The following is a 6,095-nucleotide window of genomic DNA, read 5'->3' on the forward strand; positions in this document are numbered from 1 at the left end:
AGTTAATTTAAAAATAACTCGTACCGGATAAGTCGAATACGTATCCAGGGAAAATTTATTAATTTTAAAATTGACCGGCGGAAACAGGTTCTCGCCTCCCACCACTTTTGTGTAGCGGCCGCCAAATCAATTTTGTTTTTATATAATTGATTCAAAAAATTGAAATTCACGCATAGTTATCTGTGCCTGAAGTGGGTCATTTTCATTGCATTGTTAGTAAGATCGAAACCATAGAAACCATACAAAACGCATACGACTATTTCTGTTTTTCATTTCACGCACTGTTTTTTATTAGTTACCTAGCAACATGGTCACTGCATTGAAACTTCAGAGTTCCTTCAAAAATTTGAATTTTTAATTTCAATTTTTTGAATCAATGATTTAATATAAAAATAACTATTGTGGAAAACAGCAAAAAATAAAATAATACCACTAATTGGCGGCTGGTCAGGATAGACCTAACGTTCGAAATTTAGAAAAATATTTTTTTTATTTTAATACTGTTACTTTTCTAATGATGTGCGAAATAAGTTGTGCCCCATAGCTATCTTTTTTATTTTTCACTACGACAATTACAAAGTGTTGATATTCACAACTTTTCGTGAGCACTTCGATAGAAATGAACAAGAACGCAGGAAAATTCCACACCGAATATTAATATTCTGTCTTGGCCCATGTTTACTTTTATCTACCGCAAAACAAAATGTTCGGATTTGTCAGGGGTATTCTGATTTAAAAAAAGAAGAACATTTGACGAATATTTTAAGTCTCAAACGTTTGGAAAATAATGCAACAACAATTCATAGACTACAAAAAAGCCTATGATTCAGTACCACATTCATGGTTAATTAAAATTCTTAAAATTTATAAAATTAATATTAAATTAAATCACCTTCTTTATATGGATGACATAAAACTTAACAATAACTGAAAATCAATCAATATGTCGTGGTCATTACGAAAATTTAGAATATATAACTAAAGAAGGAGAAATCATTAAAAATTTAAATAAAGGAGAATTTTATAAATATTTAGGTATTAATCAATCAAATCAAATTAAATCTATTCTTTTGGTGTTATAAAATGGTCCAAAACTAATTTAAAGAATATAAATATTCAAACTAGAGTTCTCTTTACAAAATTTTGTAAACATCACCCCAAATCTGCTGTTGAAAGATTTAATTTACCACGCGAAAATGGTGGTAGGGGTTTTTCAAATCTAGAAATTCTACAACACAATCAAATTGCTTCACTAAAAAATTATTTTCTCAATAGAGCTCGTGATATGACACTATAGCAAATATAAAACAAAAGTCTTTACATGGGAGATATTTTAAAGAGCTGAGGGTTTTATATTTGCAATACAAGATCTTGCACCGTTTTGGCTCACAGCGAATATAAAAAACGTCATGATATATTCGCAAAAATTATACACATGAATTTAGCAGTTAAATTCAATTTATTAAAGGATACACAACCACATTACATTTATAAACCAGAAAGTTGTTTAGAAAATGACAATTACAAATTATATTTTGATCGCACAGTTTTAACTGACATTCACATTCAGCATAACAGACCAGACATTATTATTTTAAATAAACAACAAAAGCAAGCATATCTTTTAGATATAGCTGTTCCAAATTCACACAATATAACACAGACATATAATACAAAAATTAATAAATATATTATTATAATTTCAGCAACAGGAATAGTACCGCAATCTCTTTTTAAAAATTTAAAAATTTTGGACTTAGAGAACACATAAAACACAAAAAAGTCAAAATGTGGAGGCGAGACGCCGGTAATTATGTTGATAAGCACTGCACTACTGCCGCCGGGTGGAGGTGGGATACGAAAAGAAGATGCTCTCACTGCTCTCACTCACAATAAGTTCGGAAAAACCGAATTTTATTATCGTATTTAATTGACGTCACAGTTACTTTGGCGAAACAGGAGCTCGCTTTTCGAAGGCATGATGAAAAAGACAGACGAATCAATTTGATATATAAAACCTAACAGGAACGGCTGGTCCATGAGGTCATTTGGGTAATGACCCCCTAAAAAATAAAGGTTTTACCCAACACCAGCCGCGACTGCAATGTACACAAGACTATGACTGCTACATATTATGTTATTTCAACCAAATCAGAAGTACAATAATTTTGAAAAGTAAGTGCAATGTATACTTCTAAATCTATCTAAATTTATTAATATGTAATTTTTTTCAAAACTATCGATCTTTCTTTGAAACATTTTCAATTCACAATTCACTGTTGGAAGCGCTGTACTTTTTAGTATAAATACGTATACGAAAAATTAAAATAATAGTTGAATTAACACATCGTTAAATGTTACGAGGAACATAGTTTTTTGGATTACACAGCAAAATCTTGGAATTTCAGTCCGATATTACTCCATTGAGTCTTTGGACTCACAAATAAATACCTCGAAAAGCCGACAAACATCTGTCTAGAACTTTTCTAGTAACCAGAGGGTATCGTAAACGACCCGTGTTTAGACCTCTTTCGTGAAAGTGACCGACCGCCGGCGCCGCTCGATTTCGTCATAAATCTCAGCCGTACCCCCCACGATAATTGACAAGTCTGTCATACAGCCCTACCATTTAAAACCTTTATTCTCTTCGTTTTAAAAATAGTTTCGCATGGTTTTTCTCTCTTCTCGTTTTACAATGGTCCAGTGACTAATAAATGAGTGTTGTGTTATGAGTTTGTTCGAGCTCAAAAAAACGTGGTTCGAAATTGTTTAACGTTTAACGAATGGTAAGTTATTCTAGTTTTTATGTTGGTCTTAACGTGTTAGGGGCCAAGAATACAACATTGTCTGTCCATTATAACATAGAACTGATATGTTGAATTCAGATCTCTAATTATTTAAAAACCAAAAAAATAAAGCAGCAGTCAAAGTGGCATGTACGCGTAACCTAATATATATTTTTTTTACATTAAAAGATCGCCGTCTTCCTCGTCGCACTTACGACATTTGCATATGTTATCTTTGTTAAACTCACGGAAGGAATATAATGAACCGGTCACCCGTCCAAGTGCTGACCGCTGCCCGCGTGGCTTACCTTCGGTGATCGAACGACAACCTTTACCGTTTGACGAGTTTTTATTCTGCAATTGTTTACAATTAATCGACAAAAAAAATTGTTTTCTTAATTATCTAGTACTTAAAGCTATGAATCTACATGATACGGGTCTGTGCATGTTTCCGAATACCTGCACGAAAAACAAATCGGTTCGGTGGTTGCTATGGATTTCAAAAAAAAACAAAAAGTGTTGGGGGGCAACGGCACGCGGTGTTCCCAAGCGGTCACCCATCCAAGTACTGACCGCGCCCGACGTTGCTTAACTTCGGTGATCGGACGAGAACCGGTGCTTTTCAACGTGGTATGGCCGTTGCCGTGGTGTTTAGGTGTGATCGTTGGTGTAAAATATATTGCTTTTAACATTCCGATGCACGAATATGAACATCAAAACGCGATGCGTTTCGTTTCCGTATGCACTTACCCTCTGACGACCGACGTCGGACCGAACTAACGGGAAATCCCACAACAACCACCACGTCACGCTCTAACGACAAGAGAGACTACTAGACGGACTGGCGATCTCCCGCGTCGCACATTTTTCGACCGCCGGCGGCGGTGGAAAATCCAGAATTTCACCCCACCTACCGCGCTGCTTGCTCCGACGACGACGAGATTCCCACATTTGGATCGACCGAAATATGTAAGTAATATCAGGAAGTTCCGATTTTCGAGAGGAGACCTGTGTTTCTATTTACCTATCTATAATAATTATCGTTATAATCATCATATCATTATTATTATTATTAACATTATTATTTATTACCATTATTATTATTATTATTATTATTTATCGTCCCTCGGATTCGGCGATCTTCGAAAATCCAAGTTGGACCGTTAGACATTCGAACGCGGTGTGCGTGGCTGACGAGTTGTTATTTTTGGCGTTTTTTCTTCGATCTTCACCCCGACTTCGGACGACGCAGGTCGGACACGAAATTACGAAGAGAGAAAGACGGAAGAAAGGAAGAAAACCTGAAGATCCGTCGAAGAAAATATCGGAAAACTCGTAGGTGCGGCATCGGTCGGACGATGAAGACCGTCTCCTTTCGGATGATCCTCTCGACGGACTTTCGGCCGTCCCGAAGGGTCCGGACGGCAACGGGACCCGTCGTCGACTCGTCCCGTTTCAACTTCCGCCGAAAACGATCGACCTGAACGTCGGAGAGGCGGTTCGCGGCATCCTGTTGTCGGAATTGCCTCGGTTCGAACACCAGGTCCTTTCTGTGCTTCGACCGTTTCGGAAGCGTTTGGCGACGCGAAGATGTCGTAAAATCGAGAAGGTGGCGCGGTATTCCGGGAAGAGATGGACCAATATTTCGGCGAACGAAATATGGATTCCCGGAATCGACGCGTCTACCCCGCACCGCCGACGTAAACCGTCGGTCCCGAATCGAAACCGTGACGACCCGGATTTAGGGCTGGTGGTTGGAGGGGCGTGTACCTGATTCGAAACCCACCGACGTTCCGAGACGAACTTCGCTATCTCCAGGGAAACTTCGGAAACCGAGTTCGGCCAGCTTGATCACACGGTGGCGATGGTGATCGAGGAAAGAGGACGATGCCATCACGCGGGCAACGATTCCGAGGCCTGCAATTTCTTCGACGGCGGACGCGGTGCGCGTTCAGTCTTCCGTCCGCAGTGGCGACTATTTTATAAAGACTTAGAAAATTTTTTTGTTCAATTCTCGTTCACGAGGTGCTCGAAGTGTACGTGTGTGAGCAAGTGTTTTTTCAATAATTATTATTAACTTTTAACGTTTTAACGTGAAAGATGGCCGACGTCGAAAATCAAACAGCATCATCGGTCACCACCGGTTCCGCTGCCACCCCTCAATCCCACGCGAAGAAAGAGAAAAAAGCGAAAAATCCCAGGGCGAAACCGTCCCATCCTCCGACATCCGAGATGGTAAACAACGCCATCAAGGGACTCAAGGAACGCGGAGGATCGTCTCTTCAGGCCATCAAGAAGTTCGTCGCCGCAAATTACAAAGTCGACGCCGAAAAGGTCGCCCCTTTCATCAAGAAATATCTGAAAGGCGCCGTGGCGTCGGGATCTCTGGTTCAGACGAAAGGTAAGGGCGCGTCGGGTTCGTTCAAGCTCGCCTCGTCCACCTCCGGTGGTGCCAAAGTCGCCTCCGCCTCCGACAAGAGGAAACCCGCTTCGTCCGCCGCATCCAAGACGAAAAAATCATCCGCCAAACGTACCGCCGTCGCGACGACTTCCGACAAGGCTTCCTCGAAGACAGCCAAAAAACAAGCCTCCCCCAAAGCGAAGAAGACTGCTGCCGAAAAGAAGAGCGCCGTCGCTGCCTCCGCCGCCGCAGCGAAAGCCAAGAAATCGGCCGCCTCCTCGGCAGAAAAGAAAACTAGAGCCGCCCCGAAACCCGATCGCCTTCCAAAGCGAAGAAATCTAACAAGGCTGGTCCGACTAAAAAACCCAAAGCACCCAAACCCAAGACAGCCAAAGCCATTCCTGTCAAGGTGAAAAAGGCCGCTTCGCCGAAGAGGAAAAAGTGAGAAACGTGGATGGATACTCGACTCATGTTCGTTCGGCTGTGCCTCGTTCCGACGTCATCATCGTACTACCGGCAACGGGGCACGCACAAATGGCCCTTTTCAGGGCCACACGATAATCTACGACGAAAAAAAGAAATAAAACTATCCTTACGGCGAAACCAAATAAAATAGATAGCATCAGCTGGCAGGTAGGTGATGACAGGATGCAATAAAATTTTACGAACGACCGCAACCCAACCCGAATCGAGAGGACCGACCGATTATTGACATTTTTATTTTATTCATTTCCGGTTGAAGGGCGATATATTTTTTTTTTTGCCTGTAAAGTTTGAGGTTCTGAAAAGAACCGATTTTTTTGTTATAAAATTCGTGTTTCGTGTTGTTCTTCCGAAACACGATGTGGAAAAATTTAAGCGCGTTCACCCCGAATACGTCTGGCAAGTTGGATGTCCTTTGGCATGAT

The 6,095-nt window shown here is 40.6% G+C and overlaps 1 non-coding gene across 1 annotated transcript; it reads right to left on the reverse strand.

Annotated features, from left to right (window-relative positions):
- Positions 1 to 3,310: 3,310 nt before the first annotated feature.
- On the reverse strand, positions 3,311 to 3,430 carry LOC138140978 (5S ribosomal RNA). The gene has a single exon (XR_011162880.1). It is a non-coding gene; the product is annotated as a 5S ribosomal RNA (ribosomal RNA).
- Positions 3,431 to 6,095: the final 2,665 nt, after the last annotated feature.

Source organism: Tenebrio molitor, unplaced genomic scaffold (genome assembly GCF_963966145.1).
Source record: "Tenebrio molitor unplaced genomic scaffold, icTenMoli1.1 SCAFFOLD_695, whole genome shotgun sequence".
NCBI classification, from domain to species: domain Eukaryota; kingdom Metazoa; phylum Arthropoda; class Insecta; order Coleoptera; family Tenebrionidae; genus Tenebrio; species Tenebrio molitor.